The 25,287-nt window shown below is 44.2% G+C and overlaps 1 protein-coding gene across 9 annotated transcripts in view; it reads right to left on the reverse strand.

Annotated features, from left to right (window-relative positions):
• Nucleotides 1-23,944, reverse strand: part of LOC117352366 (semaphorin-4D-like) — a 348,824-nt gene extending 324,880 nt beyond the window's left edge. For 4 of the 9 annotated variants that reach the window (XM_033928879.1, XM_033928810.1, XM_033928836.1 and 1 more), the window contains exon 1: nt 23,513-23,941. The gene's annotated coding sequence lies outside the window, so the exon portion shown is untranslated. Of the gene's footprint in view, nt 1-22,078; nt 22,265-22,566; nt 23,306-23,512 lie in introns of those variants that run through there. The other 5 variants (XM_033928843.1, XM_033928862.1, XM_033928828.1 and 2 more) reach the window with 4 other exon arrangements.
• Between the last annotated feature and the right edge of the window lie 1,343 nt (nt 23,945-25,287).

The following is a 25,287-nucleotide window of genomic DNA, read 5'->3' on the forward strand; positions in this document are numbered from 1 at the left end:
CCCCCACATTATACAGAAAACAACTTTTCCCCTAAAAAATAGGGAAAAAGTTAAGTTTCCTCTATAATGGGGGGTTACAACCCCCCAAAACCACCCACAACGCCAGCACGAACGCTACTAAGTAAACTGGGGGGTTCCCCCCTCACACACCCTTGTCGGAGCTCTTTAAAATATACTTTTACAGCAGCGCACTTGAGTCTTGCGCTCAATTGTCTGCTCTCAAATGTTGGCACGGATTTGTACCGCGCGCTTATGACTGTGAATCGGGCAAGTTACTCAATCCTCCACTGCCCCAGGTACATTAAATTGATTGTGAGCCCACCGGGACAGATAAGGAAAATGCTTGAAGTGCCTGTAAACCGCTTTGAATGTGGTTGTAGAACTACAAAAGGCAGTACACAAGTCCCAATCCAAATTGATTTTTGATACACACTTGTTTCGATTTTCTAGAAGTGGCAGACTGTGGAACAATTGCCTGATTTTGAACATATGAAAGATAGTGTAATTAATGTTACTGATGGAGGTTTTTTTTAATGACCAATGATAAGAGCTCCAGAAGAGTGACAAGTGATCGCTGGGAGCTAAGTTATTGAGGTCTTTTTTCTCCACTAAAGATTAAGAGCATAATCTAAAGCAGTGATTCCCAACCCTGTCCTGGAGGAACACCAGGCCAATCGGGTTTTCAGGCTAGCCCTAATGAATATGCATGAGAGAGATTTGCATATGATGGAAGTGATAGGCATGCAAATTTGCTTCATGCATATTCATTAGGGCTAGCCTGAAAACCCAATTGGCCTGTTCTTCCAGGACAGGGTTGGGAATCACTGATCTAAAGAAACACCTAAGTCCGATTTGGACGTAGGGCACTAGTCGCCAAAGTCGGCTGTAGCAAAATGTCCATTCACGAAAAGTACATCCAAAATCTAAGACTTGGCAACAGAGCAGTGGGGCGCCTTACAGCGCAATGCTATGAACTTCACAAAAAGGGTGCCAGTCGCTCTACTTTTGAATCTTTTCTGGTGCCGCAATATATATATATTTTTTAAGATAAGGATACCAGAACTGAGCACAATACTCAAGGTGAGGTTGCACCATTGAGCAATATAGAGGCATTTTAACATTCTTAGTCTTGTTTACCATCCCTTTTCTAATAATTCCGACAATCTTGGTTTTGTTTTGTTTTTTTGATTTTTTGGCCGCTGCCGCACATTGGGTGGAAGGTTTCAGCTTATTCTCCACGATGACACCTAGATCGTTTAATTTTATTCAATTATTTTATAATTTTAGTCATTTTTAGATTTTGTACTTTTATTTACTGTTTGTATATTTTTAGTACTGTATGTGAACCGCCTAGAATTATATGGTAGGGCGGTATATAAAAATAAAATTATTACTATTATTATATAAACAACCCCCCACAACTCCCTTATAGGTAATGGTGAGCCCCCCAAAACCCACTATACCTACCTGTCTACAACCCCAATAGCCCTTATCATTGCAGGTGGCACCTATATGGCAGTAGAGTAGTGTTGGGGGGGGGGGTGAGGCTCACATTCTCCACCATTGATGTAGTGGTTAGAGTGGCTTATGGGCTTGGGTCCTCCTCTAGCCCACTCCTCAGACTATCTAAGCCAACTCTGTGCAGCTCTACTAGGCTTTCCTATACCAGGTGCTGATGTTCCAGAGGCAGGTATATACGTTTTTAATCTGTACTTTGTGGGGATGTGATGGCGCTCCGGCTGCCCTCTCCTATCTCCCCTGCTAAAATCCGTATTCGCGGTTTTTCAATATTCACGGGGGTTCCTGGAACGGAACCCCCACGAATATGGGGTGAGTAGTGTATCATAATTTCAAAGCGATTTACAAATAAAACAAGGGGTTTATATTGTTTAAAATACATTGAAGAGAAAGACATTACAAACTTTCACGTGAGGGAAGCAGGAAGAACTACAATAAATATAGGAAAGAAAGACAAAAAAGGTCAATACATAAGTGGGGGGGAAAGTTTTTGTTTTTAGAAAGAAGCAGTGAATTGTCTTGCGTAAGTCAAAACATTAGGGGGGGTATAAGGTTTCTTTGTTTTTAAAGAGAAGCATTGAATTGTCTTGCATATGTCAAGTCCCGTTTAGGTCAATGACAAATCAAATAATGAGAATCAAATCCGTGAAGATACAGCGTTGAAAATACCGCACCGTTTAGGAACACTAAAAAGTGATATTTTCAACGCTGTTATCTAGCCAAAACACAGGCTGTGTCGAGTCCTTGCTTTAATACATGCGTTCATGATCTATAAGACTGCTTTGTGCATGGTTTTCACTATTGGTTGCTAATGAAAGTGGGTTTTGAAGACCAGGCGCGCTCTGCTCTTTTTCCATTGGACTTGCTGTTATTTGTGCAGAGGTGATCATCTCTACCGTGGTTGCTCTCTTTTAAAGCAGCACTCACGAGGTGGTCATCTCACGGACCGATACACAGACATCGCGACATCCTCGGTTTTATCCTCTATTCCTTTCCAAACAAAAATTCCCATGTTCCACTTGCTGTTTTGGCTGTCAAGCTACGATGAACTTAGGACTTGAAATCTGACACACGGTACAGTTAGAATTATTCTCCCCATTTAAATGCTCAGTTTCACCAGTCTTACAAGGTCCTCCAGCAATTCCTCACAGATTTCTAGTGTTTTGAACAACTGTCACCTGCAGCTTTGATTTCCTCACTAATTGTCCCTTTTCCAGATCATTAGAATACTTGCACAGCTCCCCAGGGCACTCTGCTATTTACCTCTCTCCACTGGGAAAACTGATCATTTGGTTCTATGCTTTTGTTTCCTATCCTTTAACGAGCTCCTAGTTTACAATACGACATTGACTCCTCTCCTGTGATTTCTCAAATTTTCTTGAGTCACTCATGAGGGACTTTATTAGGATGTTTTCTAAAAAAAAAACCACACAACATACAAGTGAATCAGTTGATCCAGTGTATTTGCACACATATCTAAACAATATTCTAAACTGCTCAAGGCATCACTTCAGTTTGCTAAATTCATCTTAGCTCTTCCCCATTAAGTAATCTTTATCTATAAAGCTATATATTGTTTTTAACAACAGCTTCCACCATGTTAACTAGTACCGTGTTATGTTATGTTATATTAATTCATACTTATATTCCACAACCACCAACTGGTTCTACAGTAAGTGGATTAAAAAACGATCTGCTTACACATTTTGACCAGGCGCTACAATATCAAAGGTCACATTTAAGCTACCAAAGGCTATAGGCTAACAAAACAGAGCGACACAGGGAAAGGGATTGGGACATGTATATCGCCATTTTGTAGTTTTACATCCACAGTCAAAGTGGTTGACATACAGGTACTTCAAGCATTTTCCCTATTTATCTAATGTACCTGGGGCAGTGGAGGATTAAAGTGACTTGCCCAGGGTCACAGGGAGCAGAGCAGGCTTTGAACCCACAACCTCAGGGTGCCGAGGCTGTAGCTCTAACCACTGTGCTACACTCCAACTACTATCATTCTGTCTGAAATACATATTTTCTGAGTACGAAAGTTTTGAGTGCTTTATGAAACATTCTTATAACTGTTGGTAAGGAATTCCAAAGTCTGTTTTTTGTTTTACTTGTAACAGATGGAAAACATAATAACTGATCAAACATATTGATTACCTCTGCGAAGAAGAGATATCAAATTGGTCATATATAAGGGTGCAACAACATACAGAATTTTAAGAATTGTAGGTATACACTTTGAACTGAATTTTTGCCTCAACAGGAAGCCAGTGTTAATTCTAAATAGAAGGCAGTCACAGCATCCCCTATAGGCCAAATAGATCAATCAAACTTTGTTCTGTACTAAAGAAGTTATTTAAATGCAAATTCTTGGGCAATCTACATAAGTGATAATCAAAACTTGAAAGAATCAAGGCCTGAACTAATGATAAATCTGCAAATTTTTTAAAACTATAAAAGGCACTCATTGCTACAAACTTTGCTTGGGATTTTAAGGCAATCCACCACCACTCCCAAAACTTTTGAGAAATGGTCAAATATAAAAATTTATACTAGTCCGATAGTGAAAAATTAAGAATACCAGGGATGGTCTATCGGGCCTATTTACAGAAATGCTATTTTATCACAATTTCATTTAAGCCAATGAGATGATATCCAGTCTTCAGTGTTCCACATTGAGATTTTATCCAGTTAGAGACCAATTCTCTTTAACTGCTAATATAAAAAATATTCAACTCTAAAACTATCCAATGCTATACCCAGTGATCTGAGCAAGACATTAAATAGAGAGAGAGATAGTGAAGAACCCTAAGGTACCCAGAGCTGGCTCACCAATATGAAGAAAAGATTTTATCCTTCTGAACACTGAACCCTGCTCGCAAATGTGAATGCTTTTGTTTCTCTCACACATACAATAATCTGCCCTCCCCACCATCAATCAGTGGCCTCAAGTTTTCCAACTCGATCAAGATTCTTGGTGTAACCCAGAACGACATACTTAATTTTAAACTACAAATCAACTCAGTCATCTGTTCCTCAGTTTTTTGCATTACAGCGCTTCAGAGCTGTACAACTCTTACCCCCAGCTCTTCTATGTTCACCTATTCAGACCTTAGTCATTTCTTTTATAGACTACTTAACTCTTTATATGCTGGACTCCCCCCCTCCCCCCGACTTCCTTAAAGAGGTTATAACTCATCCAATCCACAGCAGACTCCTTTACTCAGCACATCATTTTGACCATCTCATTCCTTCATTTAAACAGGAACATTGGCTTCCGATCTCTGCCTGCATTATGTTTACGTTTATTAAGGTACTTATATACCACCCTTTGCAATACCGTTAAGGTAGTTTTTACATTCAGGTACTAAGTATTTTTAAAACTTAGAATGCTGGTCTATAAATCAGGGTCCCCTACTGCTACTCTGGGGTAAAGGCCTCAGTGTGCAACTCTCCTTGCCCCTTAGGGCAGAGAAAAAGCACAGTTACTTACCGTAACAGGTGTTATCCAGGGACAGCAGGCAGATATTCTTAACGTATGGGTGACATCACCGACGGAGCCCCGGTACGGACACTTTTAACTAGAAAGTTCTAGTTGACCGCACCGCGCATGCGCGGGTGCCTTCCCGCTCGACGGAGGAGAGCGTGGTCCCCAGTTAAGATAAGCCAGCTAAGAAGCCAACCCGGGGAGGAGGGCGGGTCCTAAGAATATCTGCCTGCTGTCCCTGGATAACACCTGTTACGGTAAGTAACTGTGCTTTATCCCAGGACAAGCAGGCAGCATATTCTTAACGTATGGGTGACCTCCAAGCTAACAGAGAGGGAGGAGGGATGGTTGGCCATTAGGAAAATAAATTTTGTAACACAGATCGGCCGAAGAGTCCATCCCGTCTGGAGAAGGCATCCAGACAGTAATGAGTAGTGAACGTGTGAACTGAGGACCAAGTGGCAGCCTTGCAGATTTCCTCGATGGGCGTGGAACGGAGGAAAGCCACAGAAGCAGCCATAGCTCTGACCCTGTGGGCCGTGACAGCACCTTCCAGTGAGAGACCGGCCCGAGCATAACAGAAAGCAATGCAGGCAGCAAGCCAGTTGGAAAGTGTGCGTTTAGAGACAGGACGACCTATACGGTTAGGGTCGAAAGAGAGAAAGAGCTGAGGGGATGAGCGGTGAGCCCTGGTGCGATCAAGATAGTAAGCAAGGGCACGCTTACAGTCTAGCGTATGTAGAGCCTGTTCCCCAGGATGAGAGTGGGGTTTGGGAAAAAAGACAGGCAAAACAATGGACTGGTTGAGGTGAAAGTCCGAGACCACCTTGGGAAGGAACTTAGGATGGGTGCGCAGAACCACCTTGTCATGGTGAAAAACAGTGAAAGGTGGGTCGGCAACCAGTGCATGCAGCTCACTAACCCTCCTGGCAGAGGTGATGGCAATGAGGAAAAGCACCTTCCAGGTAAGAAATTTGAGCGAAATGGAGGCAAGAGGCTCAAACGGAGGTTTCATGAGGGCAGACAAAACCACATTCAGGTCCCAGACAACTGGAGGAGGCTTCAGAGGTGGTTTGACATTGAAGAGGCCTCTCATGAACCGGGAAACCAGGGGATGAGCCGTGAGAGGTTTTCCGAGTACTGGCTCATGAAACGCATTGATGGCACTGAGGTGAACTCTGATGGAGGTGGACTTGAGGCCAGCGTCAGATAAAGAGAGCAAATAGTCAAGTACAAGTTCCACCGCCAAAGAGGTGGGATTGTGGTGATGCAGTAGACACCAAGAGGAGAACCGGGTCCACTTCTGGTGGTAACATTGGAGGGTGGCCGGTTTCCTGGAGGCATTCAAAATATGATGGACAGGCTGAGACAGATTCTCTGGAGAGGTCAGCCCGAGAGAAACCAAGCTGTCAGGTGGAGCGAAGGCAGATTGAGATGTAGTAGAGACTGATGCTGCTGTGTAAGTAGAGTAGGAAACACAGGAAGAGGAATGGGTTCCCTGGAGCTGAGCTGGAGCAGGAGAGAGAACCAGTGTTGGCGAGGCCACCGAGAAGCGATGAGAATCATGGTGGCATTGTCTCTGCGGAGTTTGAACAATGTCCGCAACATCAGTGGAAGTGGAGGGAAGGCATAGAGAAACCGACCCATCCAGTTGAGCAGGAACGCATCTGGAGTCAGACGATGAGGAGAGTAGAGTCTGGAACAGAAAAGGGGCAGTTGATGGTTGTGAGGAGCTGCAAAGAGGTCCACCTGAGGAGTGCCCCACCGATCGAATATGGAGTGGAGTGTAGTCGGATCCAGAGTCCACTCGTGAGGTTGAAGGATGCGGCTGAGATTGTCGGCCAGGGAGTTCTGTTCACCCTGGATGTAGACAGCCTTGAGGAAGAGATTGCGGGCCATGGCCCAGGTCCAGATGCGGAGGGCCTCCTGACAGAGGAGGGGAGAACCGGTGCCGCCTTGCTTGTTTATGTAATACATGGTGACTTGGTTGTCCGTGCACAGGAGAAGAACCTGAGGGTAGAGAAGGTGTTGGAAAGCCTTGAGTGCATAGAACATGGCCCTGAGTTCCAGGAAGTTGATATGATGTTGACGCTCCTGAGGGGTCCAGACCCTGAGTGCGAAGTTCTCCAAGGTGGGCTCCCCATGTGTAGGGGGAAGCATCCGTGGTAATGACCATGGAGTGAGGGGGTAGATGGAAAAGCAGACCCCTGGAAAGATTGGAGGAGTTCAACCACCATTGAAGAGACTGTTGAAGAGACGATGTCACACAGATGGGATGAGAAAGAAGGTCCGTGGTCTGAGACCATTGGTTGGCTAGAGTCCACTGAGGTGTTCTGAGGTGGAGTCGTGCCAGAGGGAGCACATGGACTGTGGAAGCCATGTGGCCCAGGAGGACCATCATCTGGCGAGCTGGAATGGAGTGATGAAGGAGGACCTGACGGCAAAGATGAAGCAGGGTCCATTGACGGTCGGAGGGGAGGAACGCCCTCATCAGAGTGGTGTCGAGAATGGCTCCAATGAACTGAAGTCGCTGTGTGGGAAGCAGATGCGACTTGGGGTAGTTGATCTTGAATCCCAGGAGATGGAGGAAGGAGATGGTGTGATGAGTGGCTTGTAGCACAAGTGGAGACGTAGGTGCTTTGATCAACCAGTCGTCCAAATAGGGGAACACCTGGAGGTTGTGAGATCTGAGAAAAGCTGCCACTACAATAAGGCACTTGGTGAACACCCTGGGTGATGATGCGAGGCCAAAGGGTAGCACTTTGTACTGATAGTGGCGGTGCTGAATCTGAAAGCAGAGGTAGCGACGTGAAGTCAGATGGATTGGAATGTGAGTGTAGGCCTCTTTGAGGTCTAGGGAACATAGCCAGTCGTGTTGAGAGAGAAGAGGGTAAAGCGTGGCAAGGGAGAGCATTCTGAACTTTTCCTTGACCAAACACTTGTTGAGGTCCCTGAGATCGAGGATGGGACGTAGGTCTCCTGTCTTCTTGGGTACCAGGAAGTAGCGGGAGTAGAATCTCTGACCTCTTTGGTCTTGGGGGACTTCTTCGATGGCATTGAGAAGAAGGAGGGATTGGACCTCCTTGAGGAGGAGGAGGGTTGAGAGGAGTGAGAAGCAGACTCTACGGGAGGATTGTCTGGTGGAAGAGTCTGGAAGTTGAGAGAGTAGCCGTGGCAAATGATGGTGAGGACCCACTGGTCTGATGTGATGACCTCCCAACGGCTGAGAAAAAGTTGAAGGCGTCCTCCGATAGGTTGAAGAAGAGGTAACGCTGGTGAGAGACTGGCTATGCCCTGGAGAAAGGAGTCAAAAGGGCTGAGCAGGTTTTGACTGAGGAAGAGGCTTGGCAGGTTGATGAGATTGGGAGCGAGCCTGAGATTGTTGTTGCTGACGAGGTCGGCGAGGTTGTTGCGGAGGTGGGTGAAGAGGTCTGGCTGAGAATCTACATTGGTAGGAAGACTGCTGTCGATAGGGGCGAGCAGGCGGAGTCTTCTTCTTCGGTTTGATGAGAGTGTCCCACCTGGTCTCATGAGCCGAGAGTTTCTGGGTGGTGGAGTCTAGGGACTCTCCGAAAAGTTCATCACCAAGACAAGGTGCGTTAGCTAGGCGGTCTTGGTGGTTAACGTCGAGGTCGGAAACTCTCAGCCAGGCCAGACGTCTCATGGCGACCGCCATGGCAGATGCTCGAGAGGTGAGTTCGAAAGAATCATAAATGGAGCGCACCATGAATTTGCGGAGTTGGAGCAGACTGGAAATGTGTTGTTGGAAAAGAGGGACCTTACGTTCAGGAAGATACTTTTGTAATGAAGAGAGTTGTTGAACCAAATGCTTCATGTAGAAGGAGAAGTGAAAGGTGTAATTATTAGCTCCATTTGCAAGCATTGCATTTTGATAAAGGCGCTTGCCAAATTTATCCATCGTTTTGCCCTCTCTGCCAGGATGGGTAGAAGCATAAACACTGGATCCCTGGGTTTTCTTCAAGGTGGACTCGACAAGAAGAGATTCATGGGGCAGTTGGGGTTTGTCAAACCCTGGGATAGGGATGACCCTGTAGAGACTATCCAGTTTTCTAGGGGCCCCCGGTACCGAGAGAGGGTTCTCCCAATTCTTGTAGAAAGTTTCCCGTAAGATGTCGTAGACGGGTAACTTTAAAAATTCTTTGGGGGGTTGCTTGAAGTCTAGGGCATCCAAGAAAGCCTATGACTTCTTAGAATCAGATTCTAACGGGATAAAGAGAGCTGCTGACATTTCCCGAAGAAATTTGGTGAACGAGGATTGTTCAGGCTTGGAGCCGGTATCGATTGTGGAGGGTTCCTCGTCGGAGGAAGAAGCCTCATCGTCGGTACCGGGTTGGGATTCTTCCCAGAGGTCCGGGTCCCTGACGTCGGTGTGTATAGGACGGGATGGCGGTGTGGATGGTTCTGTGTGGCGAGTCTTAGAAAGAGATTTGCCCGAACGCATGGAGACGGTACCGGGGGAAGAAGAGCGGTGCCGGTCCCGGTCTCGGGGGGCTTGGTGCCGGTCCCGATGTCGGAGAGGATCGACATCAGAATGTAGTGGCACGAGAGGATTAATTGGTTCCGCCGAGAGCACCGGCATAGACGTGTTTAATGGTACCAATGGAGTCGATTCCGGTGGTACGGTGCGAGGCTCGGGCCAATCCGGTACCGGAAGGAGCGGGGCCAATATTGTGGGCAACAGGTGTTGTAGTTGTTGCTGTAGTTGCTCTTGTAATTGAGTCTGGAGGATGGCCGCTATGCGGTCGTCCAGAGGAGGCACCGGTACCGCTTTTTTCTTTTTCAGTACCATATGTGCTGCTCTACGCCCCGGCAATGAGGAGGCCGATGACGAGGCACTCACCGAAATCGGGGTGGAGCGTTTACGGGGTCGGCTTGATGCCGGGAGGACCGGTGTCGCCGCTGTGGCAGGAGGGCGCTCAAAGGAAGAGGGAGGCTTCTTAGCTGGCTTACCTGACGCTATCGACCCCGAGGAAGGATCAGGCGGTGTCGAGGTAGTCGGTGCCGATTTTAACGGCGCCATCGATGGTGTGGCAGACTCCATGGCAGATCCGGTACCGAAAAGGATGTTCTGCTGGATCTGCCTATTTTTTAACGTATGTTTTTTAAGAGTGGCACATCGGGTGCAGGTGTCAGCCCGATGCTCTGGACCCAGGCACTGCAAGCACCAATTGTGCGGGTCAGTGAGAGAGATTGGGCGTGCACACCGCTGGCACTTCTTAAAACCCGGCTGAGGTGGCATGAATGGAAACACGGCCTCCGCAAAATCAAAACCGGAGGCCTGTATGTTGGCAACAGGCCCCGCCGGGGCCGGCCAGAAAAACAAAGGAAAAAACAAATTTAAGATTTTTTTTTTTTTTTTAAAGATGAAATAAAAACCCGAAGGGAAAAAAGCAAAAAAGGAAGAAAATTACGCGAGCGGGAAGGCAAAGTAGGATATTTCAACAGCCGTTGAAAGCACATGCGTCTTCGCTCCGCGGAAACGAAGAAACTAGGGACCACGCTCTCCTCCGTCGAGCGGGAAGGCACCCGCGCATGCGCGGTGCGGTCAACTAGAACTTTCTAGTTAAAAGTGTCCGTACCGGGGCTCCGTCGGTGACGTCACCCATACGTTAAGAATATGCTGCCTGCTTGTCCTGGGATAACACCTTTTCTTGGGCTGTGAAGCATCTACCTCTTTACAGTGCACAGAAACACTGTCCTGGGGCTCCAGAGGGTGTTTCATTCCCCCCAACTGGACTATCTGTCATTCTCTAGCCCTAGAGGACTGTGGAGGGGCTAAGCTCAAAGCTCCCACCCCTCTATCCTATGCCGAGTAGAATGTGGTGCAAGGACGCTCTTCAGCCACCCATCTTGAGTCCTTTGGTGTCAAGGATTCAAGAATTCCAAATTAAGAACTATTTTACGCAGATGACATCTTATTAGTGGTTCCCCAAATATTGAATAAACTTGATCTAGCACCTAAACAATCTTGCCTTGACAAGAATGATAAGTGGACTATAGACAATAAGCTTGTCTTGAATCCTCAAAAAACTATCAGGATCTGGATTACAGGTACTTCCAGTTCACCTACTATAGCTCCCACACTTCACGATCAGCCAATTAGACTACTAGAAAATATGAGATATTTGGGCGTACAATTAGATGTTTCTCTATCATTTAAATTTCAATTAACTTCTGTCGTTAGGTCTTGCTTTGCATCATTACATCAAATTGGACTAATATGTCCTTACATAGACAAAACTTGTTGCGAGTATTTGATACACACTTTGGTTATCTCAAAGTTGGATTATTTCAACATTATTTAGACTAGTCTTCCAAAAATAGTTCTAAAAAAATTGCAGACTATCCAAAATACTGCCATTAGGGTACTAGCAAACACCCGTAGATACGACCATGTTTCTCCGCTTTTGAAAGATTTTCATTGGCTTTCAATAAGATCAAGATTAATGCACAAAGCTTTGACTCTAACTTTCAAAGCATTTCAGATAGGGCAACCAGACTATTTAGCTAATCTCTTGATCCCATATAGACCAGTTAGAAACTTGCATTCCACTAATGGTCAAGTATCCCTACCTTCAGTCCACTTAGTGAGATTGACCTCTACACGTAATTCTTCTTTTTTAGCTTCTGCACCCTATCTATGGAATTCTGTAATGAACTTTCATATATTAAATTTAGAGGTCTGTTAAAAACTTTCCTTTTTGGATTAGCATATCCTCGATTGCTCTTTTTCCATCAGAGGAGATTTAGGGCTCCTTTTACGAAGTTGCACTAGAGGGCTTAGTGCGCGCTACAATGCCACGCACGTTAGACGCTAATGCCTCCATAGAGCTGGCATTAGTATTTCCTGTGTAGCGCGGGGTTAGCGCATGTGGCATTGTAGCGCACGCTAAAAACACTAGCGCACCTTTGTAAAAGGATAGTATCATATTGGTATGAACATTGTGGGAGAGATTTGCAGTTGCTGTTTTTATAATTATATTTTAAGTTTTTATTTTCTATGTTTTTTATTTTAATTAGAATTTTTCTTTTTTTCTTTTTTACTTTCCTGTTAATGATGGAGTTCTTTTCTTTATTGTTTAGTATTATGTAAACCATTATGATGATGTATTGAACAGCGGTCTATAAATATCAATAAACATAAACATCCAGTGTAGATAAGGCATGACACGGTCCCATCCCTATCCGTTTTGAGACAAAATTAAGTGTTTTGAAGAAGTTAAGAATTTAAGGGGGAAAAAAAGGTCGGGAAATCCAAGGTGACCGCTGCGTCAACATTTTGGCGCCCCAAAAAAGTGGCTTCAAAATGCTTCAAGGCTGACCAAATAAATAGGATTTTAGAGGAAGGGACTAAAGACCTAACAGCAAAAACAGTTAAAAAAACACTTTTTAAGACAGACCTTCCCCCTCCCCCCCAAATTTTTCCCATAGGTTGTTACTGCCTGTACTCATAGTCCATGTGCTGGGGAAACGGAGCTGCAGCCTGCTTCAGCTCCCTTAAGATGTAGCTTGATCTGGAGGGGTAGAATTCTGCCTCAAGCCACCGGTCAGCTGCCACACCGAGATTTTTGGGCTGCCAATCAGACTTTAGTCAGAATGATCTTCTACTCACCGAACCATGACCAAATGCAGAAAAAGGGTTGGGAAGCAAAGTCACAGACAGCACCCTGAGCGCCCCAAAGGACACTATTGATGCATAACAGCCTGTGCTCCAGTTCCTGTCCAAGTCAAGGAAGCAAGCAAATGCTGAGGGTCCAGAACCATAAGCTCCACCAATCTTCAGCAGCCTGGCTGTACAGGTCCCTGAAGGATATACCTGCCAGCTGCAGACTTAAAATATTTGTTCATGCTCGCCTGCAGAAGGAAGAACTGAAGGGGGTAGCAGAGACCATGGAGAAGAAAGAAGTTGAAAAGCTGTGATTGACATCTTCTGCAGTATGTTCACAAGCACAGATGGATGCATTAGAATAATCATTTCTACAGCACTACTAAGTGTATGCAGCACTGTACATATTATATGCAGGTACTATCTGTCTCTAGCAGGCTCACAACGTAAGATTTTTATACCTGGGGCAAAGGAGTACCAAGCAACCTGCCCAGTGTCGCAAGGAGGCTAAAGTGGGTGCTTTAGGGTGAGGGGGGTATGAGTTAAAAGCAAGACTGTACTGGCAAGGAACCAGCTATACCAATGACATTAAAAAATGCTGTAGTGAATTCTAGAAACCAAATTTAGGATTTTAGGTAGGAAGTTGAAATCCACAACCTCCAGGGTAGTGTTTTCAGAAGTGCTCCCCGTTCCATGTGCAGTACCTAAAAGACAGGCAGAGAGCTCCAGGACCTCAATGCATGGATGAGGAAATGGTATAGGGAGAAGAGATCAAAATTTGTTAGGAAATGGGGGCCATTAACAATTTACTGTAATGAGTAGATACCATTTTCTACTGAAAGTATATCTGCAAATGGGGGGAGGAGGGTGAATTAAAGTTTACTGTAGGTTTAATCAGTAAAAAAGAATATTTATATTTGTATATTTCTGATTAAATGCTAAAGGAAAGGGTGGGAAGGGAATAAATTTATTTATTTGATGTTATACTAGAAAGAAATTCAAGTGATGTATTTAATTTTAAATGTTTTATTATTTGTAATCTTGTAAGATTAAAAAATGAATAAAGAATTTAAAAAAAAAAAAAAAAAAAAGGAAATGGGCAACATTCTGGGAAAGGGCGAGACTATTTTGGAAAGATGAGCTCCACCTTGAACAGGGTGAAATCAGGCTGCTGGAATCAACATTTAAAAAGGTAATAAAGCAGCTTTTAAATTAGAAACTGAGGGAAGGTCGTCACTCAAAAGAGCATGGTTCGGAATAAATTTATGGAATACCCTACCAGGCAGTTTGCATTTATGTAAGAACATTGAACAGTTTCATCATTGCTTAAAATGCATCTGTTTGCACATGTGCTGAATATGCGGCTGAAAAAGATTCTTAGTAGATGGCAATGCTGTTGTATGTGAATTTGTTTGTTGATAAATTTATCTATGCTTAAGCTGTAACCCGCCTAGGTTTTAGGTGGGAATGAAATGTTAAAATTAATTAATTAAAGATACCACCAAAACAGGGAAGATGGGGCATCCCAATAGCGAGGCTACAATAAAGATCATAGGGGGGGGGGGGCATTTTTTTACATGAAGCCCAAATCAGAGTTTGGACATTTTGCAGAACACACACAAAAATTCAGTAGCAAACATGGCCAATTTCTAAACAAAATTTTTTTTTTGTTTCAAAAATGACCATGTCTCAGATATGCTTGTCTTCAGTTTGTCTATCTTTTTAAACCATTAAAAAAAGGAAAAAAAAACCCCACACAAAACCACACACAAATCTCGTCCAAAAGAAAAATGCACAAAATAAGCCATTGGGGTGTAGGGGGGGTGTCAGCATTTTTAGTAGACTAACCACACAGACATCTCAGCAGAGCACTGAGGCACCTTAGGGGGTACTGCAGTGAACTTCACATAGAAAGGTACCATAACCACCTTATAGTGAATGGCGAATCCTCCAAAACCCACCCAAAACCTATTGGACTCAACTGTACACCACCAATAGATTTTATGCGTGCAGGTTATACTATATATTAGTCCAGTAGGTTTTGGAGGAGTCACATTTTGCACCATAAGTGTAGCAGTTGGAGTGGGATATGGGTCCGAGTCCCCTTCTCCGATAGACTACACTGCCCACTAGGCTACTCCAGGAACCAGTTTGCTGCTCTACTCGGACTGGCCACAACATCTGAAGCTCTCATATAGGGTCATGAAATGGTTAACTGTTGTTTAAAATATTGCTCTGGCCTACATAGTTGAAAACAGTGTATAAACTATTGACTTCATCTGCTTGAAATGTATGTCCCTGCCTTACCATATTGTAAGCTGAATAGATAAGAGTTTGAGCCATGATTGCCCTGCCCTTCTGTACATGTACCATTTAGACCTGTAAGATTTAGATAAGCAGAGAAATGAGCTAGTTTCCTATAGGACTATAAGTTGTATCCCTGAACCTATGATAAGTGCTGGCTTAGGACCAATAATAATTGTAGAAAGTTATAGAAGTAACAAATGAAAATTGTAGTTTTTGCATATATTAGTTTGCGAAAAGGGCATAAAAGTCTGTGTATTTCCTGTTTCTGACACTCTAGTAGGCAGGCTATTAACTGCACTAGAGTCCCGGCATGCTGTGAATAAAACTCTTGTACTTTCTTCACGCCTCTGACTTTGTGTATCCAAGTGACTTTTCAGTTTCACTGAGGGAGGGACCACTGAAGAGTGAGGCGAGGTCATGCCTTCATCCCTCCAGTGGTTATCTAGTCAGTTTGGGCACATTTTTGGCACTTATTCATTGTTAAAACAAGACTAGCCCCATATGTCCAAACTGTGCCCTGGACGTTTTCTAAAATGTTTAAGAACATAAGAATAGCCATACTGGGTCAGATCAATGGTCCATCTAGACCAGTATCCTGCTTCCACAGTGGCCAATCCAGGTCACAAGTACCTGGCAGAAACAGGGCTGTGGAGTCGGTAGATAAATGTTCCGACTCCGACTCCAGGTACCCGAAATTTCTTCCAATTCCTCGACTCCGACTCCACAGCACTGGTTAATTTTCAGATCGTTAAAATGGAATGTCAAGTTGAGAGAAATGAGCATTTTCGACACCACCTTCTTTTTGCTTTTAATCAAGGTTCTAAGGCCGCAGAAGCTGCTCGCAACATTTGTGCTGTGTATATAGTGGGTGCTATAGCTGAAAGAATCGCTCGTGATTGGTATGCCAAGTTCAAAAATGGAGTCGGTAGATAAATGTTCCGACTCCGACTCCTCGGTTTTTTGTACTTCTGACTCCGACTCCAGGTACCCGAAATTTCCTCCGACTCCGACTCCACACCTTGGGCAGAAACCCAAATAGTAGCAACAATCCAGCTACAAATCCCAGAGCAAGCAGTCCAAATCATAAGCCCGCCCTAGTCCCGGCCCCCTTAAGATTTAGATGCATTGCATAGAAATTTGCCATCTACAAAACTAGTAAATTGGAAAGGTTTGGCAAGAAAAATGTACATCTGCCCCTTTATACCACATTTTGGATGTTTTTCTTCTTTTTTTTAATGAGCTCCCAAGTATCTTTAGAGAGCAGACAGATTTTAAAGACTGCAAATTATCACTGTTAATTGCTGAGCAAGTTGTAAATAGGAGTAAATCATTGTTTGAAATGACTGTATGCAAATGACTGAAACCTGAGATACAAGATGGAAGAGTTAGCTATAATAGGTATTTCCGAGATCTGGTGGAAGGAAGATAACCAGTGGGACACTGTCATACCAGGGTACAATTTCCTGAGGAAATCAGAAAGTCATGGAATAGGAGGTAATGTCCTGTTGTAGATTAAGAACTGCTTAAAAAGATTTATTGCAATACAGCGAGGATGTTTTAGGAAATTTTAAGATGTGTGGGAGCCATTAACAAAATATTGTACTGATTAGATGAGGGGGGTAATTTTATGATTACATATTGTACAAGGGATTGATTATATAATAGGAAGGGGTGGGAAAGGTGGGAAATAAGAATATATCATTTGTACTATTGATGATTATTAAGTGATATACTTATTGTTAATCTGTGTTAACATATTGACACACTTATTGTAAGTTTGAAAATGAATAAAGATTTTACAAAAAAAAAAAAAGAACTGCTTAAAAGACAGAAAACATAGTAGGGTTAATAGTCAGTGTTCTCAATAGAGAAAGATAGATAAGTAGTAGGACTTTCTAGTAGTGCTGCCCAATTCAGATAAAAAAATTTTGATTTGGTTTTGTTCTATTGAATCAATTTTTCGATTCAATTCGCTTTCCACACCCAATCAGGAGGTTTTTCTTGGGGGGGGTTTAACGTTCTGGAGGGTTTATTTGGTAGCTTTCCCACCCCCAAACCCTCTTTGCCCTCTCCAACCCCATGCCGGCACTGTGGTATAATCAAAATAAACAAACAAAACAAAAACAAACAAACAAAAAAAAGACCTTTCCTCTCTCTGTTAGGTCCTAGCTCATGCTCACTGTCTAACACATTTCAAATCTGACATACTGTAATCACAAAATAGAAAGTGAAAAAAAAAAATTTCTACCTTCCATGCCATATCCAATATTTGTTTCTTCCCCATTGTCCCCCATATCTCTCTCTCTGCCTTGTATCCTGGGTCAAATCTCTCTATTCCCCTCCATGCAGCATCTCTCCCTTCCTCCCCTCCATTATCATGTGCAACATTTCTTTCTCTCTCGCCGTGCACCATCCCTCCCTGCCCGCCACCCTATGTCCATTTCTCCCTCTCTCTTCTCCATGCATGTCTCCCTCTCCTCCACATATGCAGGATTTCTCCCTCACACCCCTTTCTACTTCTTTGTTTCATCTCTCCCTTCCTCTCCTCCACCCCATTCTTGTTCTCTCCTCCCCCCCTATGTGCATCTTTCCTCCCTACCCATCCCCCTGTGCAGCAGCTCTCCATCCCTCCCTCTCATCCCCCTGTGCAGCAGTTTTCCATTCTTCCCTCCCATCCCCCTGTGAAGCAGTTTTCCATCCTTCCCTCCCATCCCCCTGTGCAGCAGTTTTCCATCCTTTCCTCCCACCCCCCTGTGCAGCCAACACCCCACTGACCCTCCCACCATGAGACCTGACATACCTCTGGGCCTCCAAAAGAAGCAGCAACGCAACAGTGGCCGGCCTTAGAGGCAGCGCTGTAAACAGGCTGATTGTGGCCTGCCCGCCAGGGATTCTTTCTGCCGTATCCTCAGTGAAGTGGCAGAGGGAATACCCCAGCAGGGCAGACCACAAGCAGTCCGTTCAGAGTGCTGCCTCTGCTGATCAGACCCAGCTGCCACTGCTGCTGCTTTAGGAGGCCCAGAGACATGTCAGGTCTCACCGGGGGAAGAGGGGGTTGTTTTTGTTGAATCAGTGCGTCTGATTTTTTCAGACAACGAATCGATTCAAATCGGGCAGCATTACTCTCTAGGGGTTTGTGCTGTGACCACTGCTTTATAACACACTTATAAATGATCTTGAGATGGGAACAATTAGTGAGGGAATCAAATTTGCTGATGACACAAAGTTGTTAAATCGCAAGAGGATTGTGAAAAATTACAAAAGGATCTTGCGAGACTGGAAGACTAGGTATCAAAATGGCAGAATACAGTATTTAAAAAGTGATGCAGGTGTAAAAGAGGAACCAGAACTATAACTATATGATGCAAGGTTCCACATTAAAAATCATGGCCCAGAAAAAGGGATTTAGATGTCACTGTTGGTGGCTAAAATGCAAATAGAATATTAGGTTTTGTTAGGAAGGAATAAAAATAAAATTATTATAATGCCTTTGAATTATAATAATGGCGCAACTGTACCTCAAATACTGTGACCAGAATGGTATACCGCATCTGAAAATATACATATACCAGAATTAGAAAAGGCATAGAGAAGACAGACAAAAATGATAAAAGGAGATGGGATGACATCCCTATAAGGAAAGGCTAAAGAGGCTAGGGCTTTTCAGCTTGGAGAAGAAACAGTTGAGGGGATATATAATAGAAGTCTATAAAATGCTCAGTGGAGTGAATGAGTAGATGCAAAATAATTGTTTAAAGTTTCCAAAAATATAAGGACTAGGGGGCAAACAATGAAGCTACTAAATAGTAAATTTAAAACAAATTGGAGAAAAATATTTCTTCCCTCAATTTTCAATTAAACTCGGAAATTTGTTGACAGGCAAAAGCAGTTAGCTTAGCAAAGTTTAAAAAAAGATTTGGATAATTTCCTAATTGTTTATGAACTTATATTAAGATGAACTTGGGAAAATCCACTGCTTATTCCTGGGTTATGCAGCATAAAATCTGTTTTACTCTTCTGGGACCTTGCCAGGTATTTATGACTTGGATTGGCTACTGTTGAAAACAAGACACTGGGCTTGATGGACATTTGGTCTGTCCCAATATGGCGATGCAAAAAAAAAAAATTTTTTATCATTCATGAAAAATAAGTACAAAAGCATCAGAATTATTTATTTAATGGGATTATTCTGCTCTTATTGGAGTTCAGATAGAATTCAGTCAGGTTTTGAACATTAATCAAGCCAAAATGCAGATCATCGAAATCATTTTCATCAATATCTTATTTATTTAAAATTTTTTTATACCGTTTACAGAAAACTAAACAATTTACATCAATAAAAACATACATAAAGAGACAAACTAAAACCTTAAAATCTACATATCATATATACTTGAATATAAACTGAGATTTTTGGGCCCAAAAATGGAGGTCTTGGCTTATATTCGGGCCATCGCCTACCCACCCCCCTCCCAGACCTATTGCAGGCTTCCACAGGGCCTGCTGCAAGACCTGGTGGTCCAGTGGTAGGCTGGGACATAAGGATTCCCCCCCCCAACCGGCAGAATCCAATCCCCCGTTCCCGTCCCCACCCGACTCCTTGGAGGCCTTGCAGTGGCAGGGACAGGAAGAATCCCTTCTGCCTCCTGTGACGGCCGTAATTGACAAGCACAGCTCCCTCTCACCTCCCCCACGTATCTTTCAAGTCCCTGGTAGCCAGCCGGTGCACGGAGCAGGAGCGACTTTCCTGCCCTCCTGCTCCATTCAAGCAGGGCTGTGAAGTCGGAGTCGGGGAGTCGGAGTCGGAGGAAATTTCGGGTACCTGGAGTCGGAGTCAGAAGTACAAAAAACTGAGGAGTCTGAGTCGGAACATTTATCTACCGACTCCATTTTTGAACTTGGCATACCAATCACGAGCGATTCTTTCAGCTATAGCACCCACTATATACACAGCACAAATGTTGCGAGCAGCTTCTGCAGCCTTAGAACCTTGATTAAAAGCAAAAAGAAGGTGGTGTCGAAAATGCTCATTTCTCTCAACTTGACATTCCATTTTAACAATCTGAAAATTAACCAGTGCTGCGGAGTCGGAGGAAATTTCTGGTACCTGGAGTCGGAGTCTGAAGTACAAAAAACTGAGGAGTCGGAGTCGGAACATTTATCTACCGACTCCACAGCCCTGCATTCAAGGCCGCTGGCTGATTGGCTGCTGCGAGTTCTCCTGTCCCACCACAGTGAGGCTGCCGAGGAGGGAGGTGCGGATTTAGCTGGGATGGGAGACAGGATATCCTTCATATCTTGGCCCACCAATGGCCTACCGGGTCCCGCAGCAGGCCTGGTGGAGGCCTGCAAGACATCGGGTTAGAAGGAGATGGTACAGGGCAGTGAGGGAAGGAGGACAGGGTGCAGAGCCTGGTAGAGAGTGATTGGGCTGGGTGCAGAGCCTGGTAGGGCAGGGCACTTGAATCTTAACACCCCCCCGGCCCCCCCCACCTTATATTCGAGTCAACCATTTTTCCTCCTTTTTGGGGGGAAATGGGAGTCTTGACATATTTGGATCGATTTATATTCGAGTAATATGGTAATTAAACAATTTCTTCTCTTCAAGTATCAGCTAATAATTCTCAAGAATACAGTGACAGACATAGTTAAAACAGTTTCTTCAAATGCCGGCTAACAATTCACAGAAATGCAGTAACAAATAAGTGAGATTTTGTTTCTTAAATTGAAACCAGTTTACACACAGGTGCACTTGGCCCACCAGAAATGTTCCACATCTTACCACCAGCAATACAGAACGTCATCACTCTAGTACCTGCATAATTTCCCTGCACTATCGGATTTAATAGCCTTTGATTTTCAGATCATAATGATCTATTAGGCTTATAAAGCACCATCACTTGTCAAAAATACCATGGTGTTTGATGGTAAACAATCCAATGGACCACAAAAACAACTTTATGTTGCACCCAAAATAGAACTGGTAACCTCTTTATGAAGGTGGTCTTCCAAACAAAGCATCAGAAAGGTAAAGGGTTATGGAATTGACATAGTACTGCCTTTCTGTGATGCCAATCAAAGCAGTTTACATATATTACATACAGGTTCTTTCTTTGTCTCTTGTGGGCTCACAATTTAAGTACTGTACATGGGGCAAGGGAATTAACCCTTGCCCAGTGTTACAAGAAGCTGCAATGGGAATCAACCCCAGTTCCCCAGTTTCTCAGTCCACTGCACTAACCATTAGGCTACTCCTCATATCTCACAAGCACCCCCATCCTTCAAAACTTAAAATCTGTTGCAGTGAACAAACACCCTGCACACAGCATAAACGCGAACAAAGTCCATCAAATTTCCAATTGCTGTTAGCTTGAGGGCAAACCACACTTGACAGGCACCTCTGCCATCACTTTACCCTGGACTTGTAACTCTAGAACCACCACTGAATTAAATAGATTTAAGACCAAACGTGCTGAAAGGAGGAATTTTTGTTTAAAAAGGTAATGGTGACACCCTCGGAGAACACACTTAGGTTTCTGTAGCTGGGTGGGCCTGAAATTTGATTACTTAAGAAAGAGGCTTTAAAAAGAAACCATAGCAAGCAAAAAGGGATGGTGTTAAATCTGAACTAGTTTATCCGAGCCTCAACATACAACAGCATAACTAGGATCTACTAACAGCTCCTAAGACTTCATTGCTGTCTTAAGTCTATTAGAGCCCCATGTATTTTTCCTCATAATTGCCATCTTACCCAGTTTTCACATACTTATGCAGGGTTTAAAAAATTCATCCCAGGTGGATGGATTTTCAAGGTTGGTGAGCAGACATGCAAGGAATCAGATGGCAACAAAAGGAAGGGAAGTGGTAAGCAGTACTATACCAGGGGTGTTAAAAGTCCCTCCTTGAGGGCCGCAATCCAGTCGGGTTTTCAGGATTTTCCCAATGAATATGCACGAGATCACTGCTTTCATTGTATGCTAATAGATCTCATGCATATTCATTGGGGAAATTCTGAAAACCCGAGTGGATTGCGGCCCTCAAAAAGGGACTTTGAGATCCCTGGGATATACAGAGGGAAAGAGACAGCTGCATGGAGGCAAAAAGGAAAGAGAGTGGGAAGTACTGCAAATCACCTGGGAGGGTGGAGATTTTTTTTGACCAATCCTGATTTTGAGCTTGCATCTTAAAGCAGTATGGTATTTGTAGTCCCCGATTCTATTTGATCAGTGCTGAAGGTCCAATAATGCACCAGGATAGAACTGCCTGAAATCCAGGACTGGTCCAAAGATTCCTTCTTGGAGCTATGTAACATAGCAGCTCTGAATCCAAGAAGACAAGTAATCCATAAGAGGCATTTTGAACCTACATTATAAATTTGCTTCAGATAGGCCACCTTTACTTCTGGTTTGTTTACTAGCCAGGGGTGGGCAACTCTGGTCCTCGAGGGCCAGAATCCAGTCGGGTTTTCAGGATTTCCCCAATGAATATGCATAAGATCGCATATTCATTGGGGAAATCCTGAAAACCCGACTGGATTGTGGCCCTCAAGGAGGGACTTTGACACCCCTGGCTATATAGCTTTTCCACTAGTTACAAAATGGGAGAAACCCTTCAGCCATACCTTTGTTTCTCTGTTATAATGTCACAGCAATGATCCAGTATTTCATTTGACTTGGACTGCAAGATCTTGTGCTATATATTTATTAAGAAGTGGCTGACTGATCCCTATCCTTCCTACCACAACCTGGCTAGGCATCAACCTTCCTCCTGTGCAAGAGGGAATCAGCAGCAATCCTGCAGATAGATCGAGCCTGACTTTCAAACCCCACAGTCCCCTGGGCCGGATTTAGCTCTATTACACTTCAAATAGCTTTTACACGTTTATACTGGCAAGGCACCAAAAGACTGAAGACAGCCATACTTAACAGGTGCAGATGGGGGGGGGGAGGGGGCTGAGCAGGACTACTCTTTCACTTCCTCCCGGGAGCTCCACAAAACAAGCCGCCAGGAGAGAAAGAGGAGAAGCCCGAGACGCTCCAGTCCCGGGACGGCGCTACCTTGCACACCCCAGTCCCGTTGATTCAGCAATGACTCTCGGTTGCACAAGAATACCAGCTCAGGGGAAGATCACGTTTCGATGACTATGGTGCATGGAAAGGGGGGGGGGCAGGTACCCTCGACTCCTGCTCCATTGTCTTCCCCCTTCCCAACGAATCTGAAAATTGAACGCAAGCCCGAGCTCTGCGATCAAACTCCAAACTAAAAGCAGGTGCAAAACGATCAGTTCAGCCGCAACACCGCAGGAGAGTAAAAATGCTCTCACTGAACCTTCAGAGAACCGACAGACGACTGAAACACCCCCCCCCCCCTCTCCCCCCACTTCCCAAGAAAATCTCCCGTAGGATCCCAAGCAGTTCCTTGCACACAGGCAAACCTCTCTTCCAGCCCCCCCCCCCCTCCCGCCTAATCGCCTGGTCCGAGATCCACCTTAAAAGCTGAGAATCCCTGAGTCCCTCCGAGCGTCCCCGGGAGAGCAGAGCGCGTGCGCCCCCCTCCCCCGCGCTTACCTGCACCCCGGACAAAGAAGCGCCGCTCGCCGCCAACCCCCGGACTTTGCTTAGCTTTCGCTTTAGGTAAAAAAAAATAAAATAAAATCCACTTTCTGCCACAGCGACAGAAAAGCAGGAGGAAGACGAAGGAGGTTGCTTGGAGCCGACGTGCCAGGGCACAAGAACTGCAAGTTCAGTCGTGCAGAATGGCGGAGAGCTGCCTTCGCGGGAGGGGGGGGGGAAGGAGGAGGAGGAGTCGCTGCAGAAAGTGCAAACGAGGAGGGTGGAGGGGAAGTGCCTTGAGAGGCTTGTCCTGGGATTCATTTCCACACGCAGCTAAGGCTGCTCTTTCCCATCCATTGCTGTTAAAGAGCGATCAAATCCAATTTCGCCCTTAACAAAACGTGCATATGTCGTCAGAAAGCATGCAAGTGTCTCTAGGCTCATTGTTATGCATAAGTTATTTGGTGATTGTTTGCTGCAGATTTATAGTCAAGCAAAAAAAAAAAAAAAAGGACAAGGGTGGTGTGGGACTTTTTAATTGTTTAATAAAAAAAAAAATTTCACCGGTTGGAAAGACCGCCCTTGCCTTTTTTGTTTGATTGTTCTTTTTTTTAAAGGCGAGGTGTGTTCTTCTGTTTTGCCTGCTTGCTGTAAATTTATGTCGTGATTGTATAGTATGGTGAGGTGAAATTTCCACAGTTTAAATCTGATGCTCCGGTATGCTAATAAAGTTGAATAAGCATGTTAGTGCAAGATAACATATTTTATTTAGACTATAGGGCCCTTTTACTAAAGCTTGGCGCACACTTGTCACACAGCTTGTACTAAGGGCTGCACTGCTCATTTGGGGTCCCTTATACAAAGCCGTGAGCAAATCAAAACGACTCTTCGAGTCTACTTTCGATTCGAATTCTAAGGTCCTACGATTTGCTGCTTGCGACAGAACCCTTCCTAGATTCAGTGCAGGAAGTCACTAAAGACAGCTATACTCATTGTAATCCAGGACCAGAACTTGATATTACCAGGATCCTTGATATTACTGCTATGAGTACCCATTAAACTTATTGTAAGCCACAATGATGCCTTGCTGATATATGTGGGGAATAAGAGACTGGCACAGCCCAGCTTCTTTGGGCTGTACCCCAAGGCTTGCTAACCCAAGCTTTGTAAAAGGGACCCTTTATATCTATGGGTCAAGTCCATTAGCATGGGCTAAGCTGTAGCAAAAGGGCCCCTATAGTTCTTGACTGGCTTTTAGGATTCGGTCCTGATCCGAGGGAGGGAATGTAAGCTTCTGGAAGATTTTATTTATTTAGATTTTTTTTTTTTATCCCATCCTCCCAAAAGCTCAAAAACAGGTTACAATAAGACATTCACAAAGCAAGAAGGACATGAAGGGTACAAACAGGAGTATATAAAGGGAGTCTATCCGCTGGATGTGTTTAGCGGAAGAGGAAGGTTTTCACCACTCTTCAGGAGGCCATCAGTGAGTCCAGTGACCTGATCTGAGTAGGTAATTGGTTCCATAGTCGTGGAAGAAAGAGGCTATAGGAGCGTTTGGTCAAGAAATATATAAAGTCTAATAAAATTACATGACCTGTATTACTGTGAATTTAGAAAGAGTAACATAGTAAATGTTGGCAGATATGACCTGAATGGTCCATCCTGTCTGCCCATTAGTTATACCCATTAAAAATACATGATTAAATTAACTTGCCTCTTCTTTGATATTTCTGGGTCATAGACTGTAAAGTCCACCTGGTATTGTCCTAGGTTCCAAATGCTATCCC

Source organism: Geotrypetes seraphini, chromosome 1, assembly GCF_902459505.1.
Source record: "Geotrypetes seraphini chromosome 1, aGeoSer1.1, whole genome shotgun sequence".
NCBI classification, from domain to species: domain Eukaryota; kingdom Metazoa; phylum Chordata; class Amphibia; order Gymnophiona; family Dermophiidae; genus Geotrypetes; species Geotrypetes seraphini.